Raw genomic sequence first — 17,581 nt, 5'->3', positions numbered from 1 at the left:
TGGACTGTGAGATCCTGACCTGAGCCGAAGTCAGATGCTTAACCGACTAAGCCACTCAGGCACCCCTCTGTTCTGTTCTTAAATGAGCTGGTATGTAATCACAGGTCTTTGGGCAGAATGATTAGCTTTTTGAAAACTGAACCATTGCCCATATTTTTCAGTGGATTCAATGAATAGCCCTGGATATAGCACATCCAATCAGTAGTGAACCTATTCTCTGAATGCAAAACATTCTTGTTTTTTGTTTTGTTTGGTTTAATCTTCCCTGAGAAACAATACAAGATCTGGACTGCATTTACAAACGGAACCAAAGTCTCACTCTCACCCTTTAGGACTCCTTCAATCATTCCATGTCTCAAAATCAAACATCCTTCTGGATCTTTTCTCACACAAGGAAAGGAGGGCGCGGAAAGATGAACTGATGTATCTGAACTAACAAGCCAGACCCTGGTGTGAATATTGGGCCCTGGCTCTCTGCCACAGGCACGTTCCTCCAAGACCATTACCTTCCTTGTGTATCCCACCTGAAAAAGGTTTACAGCCTATTACTAAAGCATCCCATTGTCCCTACCCAAACCCGGAAACCCATAGGAAAAAAAAAAAAAACAACGCAGGTATCTTTACTTTTATTTAGCAAGAAAAAGGTCAGCTAAGTCACTGCAGACTTCATAACCACTCCTGGTGAACCGGATCTCCGGGCTTGCCTCTAGCGATGTTTGCTGGAGGGTGGAGAAGAAACTCAGCTTTCAATTTTCCTAGTGGTTTAACATTAAAAAGTCACAGTTTCAAATTCTTATGTCAGATAGATCAGATATACAGGTGTGTGTGTGTGTGTGTGTGTGTGTGTGTGTGTGTGTGTGTGTGTTGGTTGGTTTTAGAGAGTGAGCGAGTGAGAAAGAGAGAATCTATATACTCTAAAAATAATCTTAATAATTTTGTTTAATACAAATATTTTCAGTAACAGAATCTAATAAGCTGGTAAACTAATGTGCATAGACTCCTAAAGTGATAGATAAGATTCCTTTTATCATCACTGTTGGGCAAAAAGAACTGTTTGTTTTTGTTGAAGATACAACAGTAGTAATAGGTAGTTTCCACACTAAAAGAGCTTAACTTTCAATATGGATATTGGAGGGAAACAACTATGTAAAAATAATTCAAAGAAGAAGATAAGGTCTTCCGTGGATAAATGTTTTTTTCAAAGATAAACAATACCAGAAACATGATGAAAGGCTCCACGAGGAATCTGCATTGCACGCTTTTATCCACACAGTAATCTTTGAAGATACACAGAGGACAGGTGCCGCTTATCCTCACCTTGTAAATACTCTCAGCATCCATTTGCTTAGTCCACATTCATCCACCTAAAAGGTAATAAACAGAATAATTATTCTAACTCAAGTCATCAAAATTCAAATGTAGAAAGAACTATGCATTCTACTTTTAGAGCATTGCTTTCCATTTCTCACAGACCTAAACCAAACCACTTAAAAATTACTCTATGGTCACTGCATTCTCTGGTTAAAAGCAGACGTTTTCATATTGATGATCTTAAGTCAATTACCAAGCCCTTTAAAGTTGTAACATATGAAAAAAAGTTACAACATATGTCATATGCCAAAATAATTTCAGAAGTTTCCACTGGTAAATTACAGAGGAAGAAACAGGAAGTAGAAATTTCCACAAAGGAAACATGAAACACCATTTCCTTGGTAATCTATGGCTCAGAAAAACATATCCGAATGAGTCCTTTTCAAAGACTGACATTAGGGAAATAATGGCCAGTGTGGGAAGAAATCCAAGAGTGGACAAATGGCCATATGGTCTTTTTCCCCCTTCTTTTAATATAGAGCTTTATTTGGAACTCCTTATTCCCTTGTAATAAGAACTTGGCGCTTCAGCGTCCTTCCTCACCATGTGTGGGTGATTATGGTGGAGGATGGCTGTCTGTCAAGAAGCAGCTGATGTCCACAGAACATCTGAAAAAATAAAACTAGTTATTGGCAAGTGATCGCTTGGCTTTATCTGCCACGCACAGACTGGTCGATGGACAATGTAATTTAAGTGAGACAGTTGTGTCGACATGTAGTACTGAAAACAACTCTTTAATTCTGAATTAGCCACAGTAGCTAAATTTCTTAGTTTTTTTTTAAAAGTAGACACATGAAAACGAATCACAGATTATAGAACAGTGCTTATACCCCACATAATTTCATCATTAACAAATAAAGCACTTATCATTCACTTTGTCACTATTTTTAAATATCATAAAACTTCATCTGTGGCTGATGGTGCTACTTTTAAATTTTTTAAAATGTTTATTCATTTTTAAGAGAGAGAGCAAGAGAGACAGAGCACCAGTGGTGGAGGGGCAGAGGGAGAGGGAGACACAGAATCCGAAGCACGCTCCAGGCTCTGCGCTGTCAGCACAGAGCCTGAGATGGGGCTTGAACCCATGGACCCATGAGATCATGACCTGAGCCGAAGTCAGACACTTAACCGACTGAGCTACCCAGGTGCCACAATTAAATTCTAAGATGTTAATATTTCCTTCCATTAGTCATTTATGTATACTGATGTTTACATCTATTTAAAAAAAAATCTATCCTTAATAGCTAGTAATGTGCTGATAAAATTATATCTACTCACAAAATTTCAATTTATAGGAATTGTACAGAAAAATGAATGTGATAAATACATATTCTGACTAAACTCCATGTAGAATTCACTGAACCATCACCATTTTCTATGTGATTCAAATAGCATATAAAATAAACAGACATCTATGATTACCAGTGACCACTCTCCCTGCATTCCTGGAAACAATACCTTTTAGAAAGATTATTAAGGATGACTAGCTGAGAATAATTCAGTGTGTGCTCAATTGCTACAATTTACACTGAAATTTTTGTTTTCCATTCATTTTACAAGTTTTATACTTTGATTAAAAAGAAAGAACTCAATATTTTAGGGAAATTCTCATAGGCTTACTGATTTTTCACTTCCAGAAACACACACTGATTTTTCACTTTCGGAAATATATAGGATTAAGATAAATAGAGGCGCCTGGCTGACTCAGCTGATCCATCACCCTACTCTTGATTTTGGCTCAGGTCATGAGCTCCTGGTTCATGAGTTCTAGCCCTGTGTTGGGCTCTACGCTGACAGTGTGGAGCCTGCTTGGCATTCTTGCTCTTGTTTTCTCTCTGCACCTCCACCACTTGTGCGCTCTCTCTCTTCCTGTCTCTCAAAAGTAAATAAATAACCTTAAAAATGAAATAAAATAATTAACACATTGTACAGTTAGGCAGATATTTCCCTGGGTAGTAGGGATTTTTAAATATTTGATTTCCTTCATCAATTAGTCTGCTGAAATGACTAAGAATGTTATGGAAGATTGCTGGAAGGGTCTGTATTAACAATGTATTGAACACTTTGTGTTCATCTGCTGAAAAGATTCACAGTGCTAAAACACTTGCTACTCAGGGAAGATCTTAATTATAAGCAGAAGATAAATACAACCACAGCAAGAGAGACATGCATCAATAGGCATCTGAGGTCACAGATTGAGCCCTTTCTGTCTTCCCATGTCTGTGCCCTAAGGGGCATACTTTGTATCTTCCAGTAGAAAAGCACTACCTATACCCATGTAAAACACCTTGAAACCCAGAAGTGTAAAATCTGCTCCTGTTGGAGAGGAGGGTCTGTGGTGTGCTGGTCACATAGGCACATTGTTGGGACACTCAAGCTATATGGCCATGTGTGATGCATTTTCCAACATCAACAACCAATTCTCTTCTTCCCCAATACTAGGTGGGTGACCAGCAGTTCAATTGTGATACTAACTATCTAGAGTCAGCACAGACCCCACAGGTGGAGGGTGTAGCCCCACAAGACTGCCCTGGCATCTAAGCTGTAAATGGGGTACTCAGCCTGTCTGCACTTCTGCCTTGTTGACTACGAGATTGGTGGTTCCCATGACCCTCTCCATTAAGGTTCCATAGTTTGCTACAACAACTCACAGAACTTGACAAAGTGCTATATTTACTATTTCAGGATTAGTATAAAGGATGCAAAATAGGAACACCCAAGTGGAAGTGCTGTCTGGTGCAAGGTAGGGATAATGGTGATGTAGACCGTCCAAGGTCTTTTCAGGCATGCTACTCTAGCGACATGTTGATGTGTTCAGCGACCTGGAAGTTCTCCAAATCCTATCACTTAAGAGCATTTATAACCCAATCTCTAGCCCCCTGCTCCTCCCCAGAAATGGGGGGATGGGAGAGCTAACAGTTCCAAAGCTCTAATTGTATCGCTATTTCCTTTGGTGACCAGCCCCCATCCAGAAGAGTCATCTCATTAACATTAAAATTAACAAACAAGCAAACCTCTTATTACTCAGGAAATTCCAAAGGCTTGGCAAACATATACTACCACACCCCCCCTAACTATTGAAATCCCTCGTACTCCATGGAAATAAGGTACAAAACATAAATCCAATCATAATTGCTAAACCATGCTGGTAGGCTGGTACATCCTACTCTTATAACAAATTACAAAACTATGGTTATAAAACATGATTTATCTCTAGTTAATTTATTTTATGGGCTGCCTGAGTGACTCAGTTGGTTAAGCAGGCACTTCATCTCAGATCATGATCTTACTACTGATGAGTTCAAGCCCCACAATGGGCTCTGTGCTGACAGCTCAGAGCCTGGAGCCTGCTTTGAATTCTGTGTCTTTCTCTCTGCCCCTCACCCACTCAAGCTGTTTCTCTCTCTCTCTCTCTCTCTCTCAAAATAAACACTAAAAAACATTTACTTCATAACATTGGCCAAACATCATCATCATGCTCTAGGTAACTTTGGTGTTTTTATTAACATTTTTAAATTTTATTTTATTTTTATTTTTGAGAGAGAGACACACACAGTGTGAGCAGGGGAGGGTCAGAGAGAGAGGGAGACACAGAATAAGAAGCAGGCTGTGCTGACAGCTCAGAGCCTGACATGGGGCCTGATCCCATGAACCGTGAGATCATGACCTGAGCTGAAGTCGGCCGCTTAACCAACGGAGCCACCCAGGTGCCCCTCTAGGTAACTTTGAAGATAACAATGTGCTTAATCCAGATGGGAGAGATTAACCTATGTTATGTAGGATCTATAAAGAGAAAGTTAACAACAAATGGTCAGTTACTCAAAATGTATATATTTAACGTCTGCAGATAATGTTTAAAAGTATTCCTCTTTCTATTAGAAAGTAGAACCTTTACTCAACAGATCAGAACTAAACACACAGTTCACATTCAATGTCTGTGACAAAGAACAATACATCAGAATGTGTATTTTTTGGGGTGCCTAGGAAGCTCATTTGGTTAAGCATTTGTGCAGGTCATGATCTCATGGTCACAAGTTCCAGCCCTGTGTCAGGCTTAGTGTGGAGCTCAGGGCCTGGTTGGGATTCTCTCTCCCTCCCTTTCCCTTTGCCCCTCCCCTGCTCCTGCTCCTACTCTCTTGCTTTCTCTCTCCATTTTTCTCAAAATAAATAAATAAAGCTTTAAAAAAAAAAAAGAATGGGTATTTTTCATGGCCTGTCGGGTGGTAGTGTGAATGGAATTAGGACAACCTCTGAAGTGAGAAATAGCAAAAATATTGCACGTGATTTCCCATTTAAGTGAATGGATGTGCCCACACAAAGCACTCAGCATATGTTGATTGTGTACAAATGAATGAAAGCGAAAAGAACAGTTATTTACTTGTGCGTGTAGGTATTGCTTAGTCATATTAACTGAACAACTACCAACGGCAGAACACTACCTCCTCCCTTCTATTCTGTCCTGTTAATGTTAAGTGTGGCTCTTCCATTTCAAACATTATCTGCCAGGGATACTCTATGGAGCTAAATGAACGCCTTCAAGTACTTCACTAACTTCCCTAGGGAGAGGATGGGAAGACTGGCTTCATAAATTCAGAAATAGAAGAGAATAGAAAAGATCAGTAATAGAAGACTGCAAAGCCAAAAGCTGATGATGGCCAGAGAGCTGGAGGTAACAGAAAGGAAAAGGGTAGGTGACAAAGATGTAAAGTATTCCATTTGTTTGATCACCTAAGGGCATATTGTATATTTTAAAATAGGACCCTATCCCAGTTTGAGAATATTCAAATGCGATGGAATATTCCAAGCCAAGGGAAACTGTTGGTTTCCTCCCTGTTCTCCTACGTAGGGGACACTGTCAGTTGCTTCCCCATATACTCCTAGGCCTTCTCTTTCCTTACAGAATAGGATTTTCTTCATGGATCCAGTCTCATCCTGGCACATCTGGGAAGTCTAGAACGATCTGTCGCCCTAAGAAGTGGGTCCTCCATGATATGAGCCAGTCACAGTCGTGACATCACCGGTGACCGCTGGTGTGGGTTTAGATATGTGATGTGATTGTGGCCGATGCGAGCTGTGACTGGTGTGGGACCCAGGAAAGGAGCTCCCACAGAACCAGGGCGTCTCCTGCAGCACAGCCGTGTCTACGTCTGATACCTGGCAGGGTGGCAGCCTGGAGTCCGGCTCGAAGATGAAGCCAACACGGCAGGGGCTGTGGAGACGAAAGCTGATGACATCATAGTGCCACATAGTGTCACACAACCTTAGACCAGCTCTGACTGCCCTTCTGTTGTCGGGGAATCCACTCCATGACTCCTTACCGCTGCTTGCAGCCAGTGGATTCTATGCTGGCAAATCCCATACACGCCTTTCGGTTCTTCTCCTGACTAGATTTCTAGAAGCACTGACACACGTACTGATTTTTCTCTTTCTGAAAAATATGGGTTTTTTAAAACTAAAACCTCCTACTTTTTTCCCCCTATATTACCAGACACTCCTAGATCTCCCTTTGGTTTAATCAACTAAATTTAGAGTTACTCAGGGCTTAGGCCTTCGACCTCTTTCCTTTTTTTCTACACTTCTTCCATAGTTGGTCTTATTTCCCCCTGGCATTTAGTGCCCCCTCTGACCTGGTTATCCCCATGTGCACCTCTCTGCTACAGACCTATGCTCTTATCCTCAAGGAACATGTTTCTGACTGCATCCCTGAGAGAGCCACTTTGATATTCCATAGTCTCTCATGCTGAAAGAGTCCAAAATTGAGGTTTAGATGATTCCAACTAATGTCTCCTCTACAGGAAACAGAAACATGCTTGAATGATACTTATCGTTACTGGTCAGTCAACTCAGAAACCTAGGAGTCAACCTGGACCCATTTCTCACATCCAGTCTACCAGCAATGTATTTTGAATCCATCTACCTCTGTCTGTCTCTCTCACAGCATTATTGCCTCCCTGGTGGAGAGCAGCGATACATTTCTCCGTACTCAACAGCCTCCTAACTGACGTCCACGCTTTTGGTTTCCTATTATCCATCTTCTATGCAGCAGTTAGAGAGTTGTTTTGCAAATAACATTATATTCATTGTGTGTATATTATATATATTTATATTTGTATAGTATATATAATATACATACATATATATATATATATATGTATATATATATACCACATCTTCTTTATTTGTAAAAAAAAGAATGAAATGTTGGGGCGCCTGGGTGATTTAGTTGGTTGAGCATCTGACTTTGGCTCAGGTCTTGTTCTTACGGTTCGTGGGTTCCAGTCCCATGTCAGGCTCTGTGCTGACAGCTCAGAGCCTGGAGCCTGCTTTGGATTCTGTGTCTCCCTCTCTCTCTCTGCCCCTTCCCCATTCGCTGTCTGTTTCTCTCAAAAATAAACGTTAAAAATTAAAAAAAAAAAGAATGAAATCTTGCCATTTGCAACATGTCAATGGATATAGAGAGTAGTATGCTAAGTGAAGCAATTAAGTCAGAGAAGGACAAATACCATATGATTTTACTCATGTGCACAATTTAAGGAACAAAACCAATGAGGAAAGAGAGACAGAGAGAGAAACCAAGAAATGGATTCTTGACTATAGAGAACAAACTGATGGTTACCAGAGGGGAGGCGGGCGGGTTAAGCAGGTAATGGGGATTGGGGAGGGCACTTGTGATGAGCCCCTGGTATTATATGGAAGCGCAGAATCACTAAACTACACCTGAAACTAATATTATGCTGTACGTTAACTAACTGGAATTTAAAAACTTGAAAAAAGAAAGATAAAAAATGAAATCAGATCACCTGCTAAAAGCCTCTCTTCCCAATGCCATTCTAGTGTGCTTTCGCCTAAATCCAAAGTGTTTTAAGGAACCGAGACTAGCACATGATCTAGACCCGAGGACCTCTCCAACATCACATCAGCCGTCCCTGCCACATTCATCATGATCTCTTACAGTATCTTTGGAGGGGACAGACCTCCTATTTCACTGGGTTAATGCTCATCTTTTAACCTTCACCCTGAATATTACTTCAAAGTGAGGACTGCCAGAACACGCCATCTAAATTTCATCCCCACCTTTCATAACTATTCCAAAAAACTATTGTCAAAAAACTATCCCATTTTAACTTTACATCACTTATGACTACATCGACACAAATATATGTACCTGTGTATGTGCATATATACTTGTGTATATACATATCCATGTGTGTATAAAGAATGCATATGTATACATAAATATCTATATGTACATACACATGAACACACACAAACAACATTGATGCTGTACAATCTGCATCTCCCTCTAGAGAATAAACTTCAGGATGACAGGCCAATGTCTATTCCGTTCACCTGGTACCTACTCCCAACCTTAGAACTCAGCCAAGGAGAAGGAATCCAGTTTTCAAAAAGTTCTAGGCAAGGAGAGTGGTCACAGATAGAAAAATAAGCAGGTCCTTACAGCAACCACTAGGAGTGCAGTAGCTAGCCTGCTGAAAATGTGTTTGCAAACAGGGTGACCTGTGCTAAAGCCAAGGCAGAGACAAATTCCTTTTATATTATTTCCATAGCGCCATATTGATACTGATATTCCTGTCTTCAGTCATGATGAGACATAGAATTCAGATAGATGTTCCTAAACAAAATGAATAACATTTACACGTTTCTTAATTTTTATTTCTGATGTTTTAGAGCTGCCATAACGTTAAGCACATTGTCAGTAATGAAACAACAGATACCTATAAATTATTTGAATAATGCTACCAGAAAGAAAAGGTATAGTAAAAATATCATGAACTAAGTTTGAAACCCAGTTCTGAAAATTACTAGCTATTCATTTATTCTTTATTTATCACAACTAGGTTGACTTTCCTTCTGGTGGGACTTTTTAGGGAATTTATAAAAGAATGTACATGATAGTAAAGGTTGCAGGTTTTGGCACAGTACCAACACTGTAAGGGGGCCTGGGGGGCTGTTGGTTAGGTGACTGACTTCAGCTTAGATGATGATCTCCCAGTTTGTAGGTTGGAGCCCTGCATCTGGCTCCTTGCTGACAGCTAGGAGCCTGGAGCCTGCTTTCTGATTCTGTGTCTTCCTCGCTCTGTGCCCCTCCCCCACTTGCACTGGGAGCAGGAGCCCGTGCGTGCGTGCTCTCTCTCTCTCTCAAAAATAAATAAACATTAAAAAAAAAAGAAGCCACAACACTACAAATGATCAAAAGCTAGGGATGTAACCTTATTATATTTTGTCATCTAATTTGTTAATGAAGAAGCCAATGTATGTAATGTTTTCAAGAGAGAGCTAGATAATATTGGCTAAGGAGTCATTTATGTAGACATGGAATTTGAGCTAAAAGGTTAGATAAAAATTATGGAAAACACAAAATAACAAGGAAAATAAAGTGGTTTATGACTACCTTTCAAATATGAATATATTGATCCATTTATTGAAAAAAATATTTCCCCCTACATTTTCCCCACACATTAAAAAAAATCAATGAATCTATCAATAGTTTGCCCAAGTTTACATTCTATTCTATTCTTACTTTTATGTTGCAATATTCATGAAACAATGTTTTCCTTCCATTTCCACAGTCTAATGAGCTATCTAGATGCAAAGTCACGCTTAGATTTATTGGCAAGTTGCTTTACTAACCAACAATAATGCTATCACTCATCTATGCGTACACAAGGATTGCAATGGCCTGAAAAGTTGTTTCAAAAACCAGAACTGAACAGTGAAGTAAAGACCTTGTTTCCTACTGAAAAGACACGTGAAAAGTGATCTCATCTCTTTGGCTTCTTTAAAGGCCTGTTCAGTCCTTGGAATCAAGCAACAAGAATTTACCCCTTGCCATTCCTGATGATCACTTCCGAAATGGCCTCAAACTATCACTAGAAGAAACACCATCTGTAGAACCTCTGCAAGAGGAAGTATGGGAGCGCAAAGACACAAGGTCACTTCCCCACCTGTATGTGTGTGTACATCATTCATGAGCTGGACTGATGTTTACGGAATGGGCTAGGGACAAAGGGAAAACAAGCCCAATACTTCCCCATCGCTACCTATTCTCAATTCATCATTACCTATGCAACCCTCAGCCCCAAATTTCAAACTCAAACTATTCCAATTTTTTTTCATTTGCCAAGCCCCATATCAATCATCTTCGCAATAAATTCTAGTCACCCCATTGTCCATAACATCACCCCCAATACTACTCTCTAGAAAAATTATTTTTAAAATTCTGAACTTTGGGGGGCACCTGGGTGACTCAGTCAGTTGAGCATTTGACTCTTGAATTCCGCTCAGGTCATGGTCCCAGAGTCCTGGGATCAAACCCTGTGTCTGGCTCTGCATTGAGCGTGGAGCCTGCTTGGCGTTCTCTCTCCCTCTCCCTCTGTTCTTCCCCTTAACTCCCACTCTCTATCAAAATAAAATGAAATGAAATGAAATAAAATAAAATTCTGAACTTTCTGGGTTTTTTTTTCTTTATGAATTCTTAGCTTTGGAAAACAAAGCTTTATTTTGATAACTATAGAAAACCCATTAACCATAAATGGAAACAAACCATTTAGTTTTTCTTAATTTGCTACAACACATTTCGTCTTCGGGAATATGTTTGGTAAAAGTCTATATGTAAAGTTTTTCTTCCCCTTAAAAAATGGAATTAAAAGTGTGACTCCCTCAGGGGCATCAGGATGGCTGAGTTGGTTAAGCATCTGACTCTGGATTTTAGCTCAGCTCAGGATCTCACAGTTGTGAGATGGAGTCCCGTGTTGGGCATGGAGCCTGATAAAGATTCTCTTTGCCTCTCCCTCTGCCCGTCCCCACCCATACACATGCACGTGCTCTCTCTCATGCTCTCTCTCAAAACTGATAAAAACATTGACTCCCTCAGAAATGATTCGTCTGATGATTTTTAACACTTATGTAATGGGGAAAATGCAAACATACACACAAGAAGAAAATCTAGTGTAAGTAAAATATGCTTAAGGGTATTTAGGATAATATTTTTAAGCAAATCCTACCATGCAAATCCATATTCTGAGTTCTAAGTTGGGATTCAATAATTATGAAGCCAAATTTAACTACTAGGCTGCTTAGAGAGCTACTATCAGCTTGAAACACCTATTGCTTCATTTAGTCTATATCGCATATTCTTAATGTTTACCTTTCTTAAACACAGTTTTAATCCTAATGTAATGCACAATCTTATGGAACAGTTTTAGGTCAACATCATGTGAGAATATGCTGCCTCTCCCATTTTCACAAAGCAACGCTTTACCCAGATCACGTTTAAAACTCAATTGGATTTTAAGTAGGAGTTAGCCACAGCTCACCAAACACTTCATCACATTATCTGATTGCATTTAAATTGTTTTTTAGGTATTTAAGGAACAGATTCTTTGGAGGGACTGTGGAAATAACAACACTTTCTTACAACAGTCCAATTCCCCTGATCATCTGTTTTGAAAGTTTAATCTCTTTCATCTCCAGTGTGAAAAAAAATTTTTAAGTCTGATTAGCTGTTAAAGACTGAGCACGAGGCTACATAATTCCACTTTTCACCAGGGATGAGAGTGGAAGACTAATCTCAGCTCTGTTTCAGTCTGTACACTTGAATTTCAGGTACCAAGCATGCATTCATAGTCTCCCCACTCTGGTCTTTGAAAACACTCTTTACAAAGTATGAAATCATAAACATTCATTATGTTTCACCCTCAGGAGTAGGTGACTTGAATCAAAGAAAGTAGCAAATATCTCCAGAATATTCTTTTTTTTAATGTTTTTTAATGATTATTCATCTTTGAGAAAGAGAGAGTGTGTGTGTATGAGAGAGTAAGGGGCAGTAAGGGAGACACAGAATCCAAAGCAGGTTCCAGGCTCTGAGCTGTCAGCACAAAGCCCGATGTAAGGCTCGAACCCACGAACCACCAGAGATCATGACCTGAGCCAAAGTTGGACGCTTACCCCACTGAGCCACCCAGGTACTCCAGTCTCAGATACATTCTTACCCCCGCCTCCCCAACAGTAAAAGAGGTGCATACTCAACCATCAGCATGAAAGCTTTTATGGAAAGCCTGGGAGAAATTTGTCTTTGTAGCTTCATGTCTTGCCTTTGGTCAATTATGACACCATGGCCCTGAAGCACCGTTTCTCAGTGCATTCCAGAACATATGAAACTGGCACAAAGCGAACAGATTCTACAAGTAAAATAGTCATAGCATGGTCAAAAAAACTGGGGACACACCAGGATAGCTGCGTTGAGTACAAGGAGAAGGGTTTTCTTACACAATTTCCCTAAGCGTTCGTATATTAATTTGAATCAGGAACCCCAAGAATAAGAGTGTATATGAATAGTTTCTCAACGCAGGTGGAGAAGGAAGTACACGAAGTGCAGAGAGGGGCAAACTTGGACACAGATCCAGGTTTACGCTGTTGTCACACTACATGTTTAGGTAATGAAAAAAAAATCTCTCCGAGCCTCAGTTTCCTCATCTGTCATATGAGGAAGTGGATAAGAGTCTCTGCAGAGAGACACGCCCATGCTCAGCTCCTAGAACTCTCAACTTACAAGCTTGAGTTGTGAGGTAAGTTGCTATATCCTCTTTGTACTTTGGAGATTTCGTTTAAAAAGTAAAGACAATAACAATTATATCTACTCCCAGATTCATTGTAAGGATTATACTGCTCAATAAAATGCCCAGTGTCCTCGCTTCATGTGGTTTTCTTCCTCCCCGTTTCCTTCTCTCTCACACCTAGGACCTCAAAATCTGTGTTGTCACCTGTTTACCACGTTCTTTCGAGTTTCGCTTTTTGGCCCTGTATTACATCACACGTGAACTTTTTTTTTTCTTTTTTTTTTAGAGAGAGAGACACACAGACTGTGAACAGGTGAGGGGCAGCGTGAGGGAGACACAGAATCTGAAGGAGGCTCCAGGCTCTGAGCTGTCAGCACAGAGCATGACACGGACTTTGAACTCACAAACGGCAAGATCATGACCTGAGCTGAAGTCAGACACTTAACCAACTGAGCCCCCAGGCGCCCAACAACATGAACTTTTATGCCCTCACTCATGTGCATGTTGTTTCCTGAACTGGCCACCTCATCCTGTCAACATTTAGTGTTTAGAGAAACTGAACCCTATCAGTATCTGATGAGCCCTGCACATTCATCCCCTCCAAAGTCATATGCTGTGAAAGGATACCTTAAAAGAATTGATCATGTGAGAAAAGTCAGACACCCCACAAGCCAGCAGAGTAAACGATACCCCCGGAAACTACCAGCTCTCTTTCCCGATGCTAACCTTGCTCTTGGTGGCTCGTCTGATGTTGTGCTCTCCTCTGGGAGTAGGTGACTTGCACTTACCAACGGGTGTCGGAGAAAATAGAATGTAACGAGAATAAGGCACGAAGTTCTGTTTTCGCTCCGCAATGTCAGGCTCCAGTGCTTGCCTTTGTCATAAAGAAAAGCTAAACAAGGTTTTTTCCAAGCCATAAGACTTAATCAATACCTACAGACAGGGTATGAAGTGAAAAGAAAGGATTCTTTTAATGATAATATATCTACTTTCAGAAAGTAGCTGAATAGACTATATCACAACTATTTAAAATCTGCTGAAGTCCAGCAACCCCATCACTTAATCTATTTTCTATCCTTGTTATCATTATATCCTTCCCACAGCAAACAGATATACTTCAGCTCTTTTTATTCTTGATCTCCCGGTAACTTTTGACAGTGAGCTATTGATGGCTGTCTTGTGACATTTTCTTCTCCTTTGGCAAGCCTGCCATGGCACTGTGCTAATCCATCCTTAGCCCAAGTCATCTCTGTGCAGCCACACACACTACCTAGCTATTTCGCCAGTCTCTAGAGATTCAACCACTACTTGTACAGAGCTCCATTAAATCATGCAATATTGTTTCAATGCCTTTATACACCTGATGGTCCATAATTTGGCAGAGGAAGAAGCTCTGAAAGAAATGAAAATAGCCCCTGAAATCATAGAACACACACACATACACACATGCAATCAACTGCGGTAAATATGAGAAATAAATGAGTATGGTGTTGTGTCAAAAATAATTAGGTTGGAATGAGATGGAGGGCTAGTTTAAACTGAGTAGAGAGGCTAATGGAGACAATTTGGATGAGGGAAGTCCTAGGATATCATCCATCAAAAATGAGTCTTAAAAAAGTGTTTCAAATTTCATATGTATATAATTATATGGAACATGTTTTCTTACTGCAGTGTAATTCAACTACAAATCCATAGCAATAAGTAATGGAAAATAGCCATATATTATAGACATCGAGTGCTGAGCTGTCTACTGATGAATAGTCCAATATGAAAGAAGAAACAAAAATGGAAATTATGAAATATTTTGAACTGCCTGACACTGAAAATTTGGCATTGAAATTTATACTGTACAGCTAAAGGCTTATGGAAATACACAGCCTTGTCATTGTTGGAAAAAGACATGTACAAAATCCAAGACTTAACTATACTTAAGTTATTAGAATTGGAGAATTAATTAAGCTTCCTAGATCTAAAGTCAATATAAATAATAATTACAGTTCTCTCTGTCAAAACAAAATCTTAGGAAATAAAACTTTAAACATAATACCATTTGTTAAAACATCCAATAAACCCACAAAACACTAAAAATAATAGGTCTGACTAAAGATATGCAAAACCTTTGCACCAGGAGAATACATATAACTGACAATAGGTCTCAGATTAAGAATATAAAAATGACCTTTTATTAATTAAAAAAGGCAATTCTTAAAGCGGGCAAGAAATTTGAACTGGCACTTTATGAAATAAGAGAGCCAATTGACCAACAAGCATTTAAAAAGATGCTCAACATTCATATTGACAAAGGAAATACAAGTTAAAACTTCAATAGCATACCACTCTGTAATCCACGAGCATGGCTAAAAGGTAAATGCACACACCTAACAATGTCATATAATGGTACAGATATGTAACAACCAGAAGCTCATCCACTATTAAGGAAATTATAAATGTAAATGAGTACTGTCCCTTTAAAAAGTGTTTGATATGATACACTCACTTTGAACATGACACAACAATCCTACTCCCAGCATCCTAACAAAGAGAAATAGACTTCTATGACCGGGAAGCTATGTACAATAATGTCCAGAGCATCATCATAAATAATGGCCCAGACTAGAAAAAATGATCATGTTGATCGGCAGTTGAAAGGTTAAATAAATGGTGCTATGCTAAGGAATGTCACTATGTAATGGAATGCTCTACAGAAACAAAACTAATGAACAACAGCCACCACATCCAATAGGATAAATCTAACATGAAAATAAAATTTTGAGAGAGGAGAAAATCAGACAGAAAGATGCATACTGAACAACCCCATTTGTATAAAGCTTTAAAAATTTAGTGTTTGAAGTGGAAATGGTGGTTACCTTGGGAGGGGAAGTAAGGTTATGATGGAGAATATGAGGAGCTTCTGATGCGTAGCTGATATTTTCATTTCTTGACATGTGTGGCGTTCACTTGGAAGTAATTCATGGAGTCATGATCTTTTGACACACATACGTCTTTGTCTCTTTTTCATACTTCAATAGCAAAAGTATCTTACCTAGAAATTCCAGTGTTAGCCTGTCTTTCCACAACATAAAGTCTTTCCCATGTCTTCAGGATCAAACCAAGAATTCACAAGTACTTCGGATTGTCTTCTGGGTCTCCTTTCCTCTCTTCACGATACCTTATCTTCTAACCACACAGAACAGTCTCTTTTGTGATTTTGCTTTTGGTGTGCCATTTGGACTCTATAAAATGGTCTTTCCTTGTCCATTTAACTTATCCAGCTCCCTCATTAAGGGCTACCTCCTCCAGAAAGCTGTATAGGAACCTTGACCTTCCATTAAATTTCTTTCCTTTGTATTGGGTTAGGATCCTGCTATGTTTCAGTAAGAGCTCTTGCAACTGTTGTGATTACCAGCATATCTGTCTATCTTTTCCTGGAAAGGATGGGTCATACTCCATTCTATGTTCCCAGTGTCAATGTCAAGTACAATGCGTGGCATATACTAAGCTCTTGATAAATATTGTTGAATTAAATTGTCTGCCTGTCATTTGGTTGAAAAAGATAGCTTTGGTTGTGAAAAGGAAGAAGAGTCTGCTTCTTTACATATATTGATCAAGTGTACTGTACTTGACTGGAAAGGGCTGGGAAGGGGAAGTTAACTAAAAACCAGAATTAAATCACACAGTATATTTACAGTGTACAATCACTGAAAGTTAGGGCAACTTTTTCTAGTCACTCTTTCCCTGGCTGGGTCTACAAGGGTTTTAATGAAATCACTTTTTTTTTTTTTTGGTTGGGCATTAGAAAATATTTTATTATGTTTTCACCATAGGCGATATGGAAGTTATGAACCCAAAATGTAAATTAGTATTACAGCTTTTCTGCACTTTTTCAGAGACTGAATCACAAATAAATATGAATCAGATCTGCGGATTTCTTATCCAGGTCTTAATTTCTTACTACTGGGGAGGATGCTTTTCACTTGGCTATTTCTACATAATAAACATGCAGGAGTAGTTTAAAAGACCTTTAAGTTCCATGTTTGTCAAAGTTTCCAAAATGCAACTTCCATATTTACAGGAAGACAGATTAAGAAGAAACTCCAGCGACAAGTCCTCTCCCTACAGTGACACGTATGCCCGTAAATGTGCAGAAGTGACGATTCCCTGGATTTTACTGAGCCTATTAAAGAGCAATGATCCCCTACAGTTAGTTATCTCTGTGGCCCATCATAAGCATCTTTGATGAAAACATTTTCACAGAAGTCAAACATCTTTAAATGTCAAGCAGAGCCAAACACATAAGCCTTTCTCTCTGGACTTAAAATGTACTTTATTTTATTTAACAGTAACATTCTTTACCAGACAAGGTATTTTCAGAAGAATTGGTTACTTGCCCTTTAAGCAATGTTTCTCTTCCCAAATACGGTAGCTGGGACTCTTTGATTTTGTGTAGAGGGAGCTCAGACAAAAAAGGAGAAGGTCCGTCTAAAGGCTGTAAGGCTGTCTCTCAGAACTTAATGACTGTCTGACAAGGAAGGGGAAGTGGCAGAGCCTTAGGATTACACAAATGCGAATCTAAATGCTGCCGATGACCCAGAAGCAGAGTCTTAACTTGGCTTCTTGGCACATTTCCTCCC

General features: G+C 39.4%; 1 long non-coding RNA gene across 1 annotated transcript; it reads right to left on the bottom strand.

Annotated features, from left to right (window-relative positions):
- Positions 1-650: 650 nt before the first annotated feature.
- Positions 651-6,587, bottom strand: LOC115293301. Its single transcript, XR_003909479.1, has 4 exons — positions 6,526-6,587; positions 1,915-1,979; positions 1,318-1,364; positions 651-755 (listed from the first exon to the last, which is right to left on the bottom strand). It is a non-coding gene; the product is annotated as an uncharacterized LOC115293301 (long non-coding RNA).
- Between the last annotated feature and the right edge of the window lie 10,994 nt (positions 6,588-17,581).

This window comes from Suricata suricatta, chromosome 6 (genome assembly GCF_006229205.1).
Source record: "Suricata suricatta isolate VVHF042 chromosome 6, meerkat_22Aug2017_6uvM2_HiC, whole genome shotgun sequence".
NCBI lineage: Eukaryota > Metazoa > Chordata > Mammalia > Carnivora > Herpestidae > Suricata > Suricata suricatta.
The sequence above is the reverse complement of the archived record's forward strand: the minus strand, read 5'-3'. Positions and strand labels throughout refer to the sequence as shown.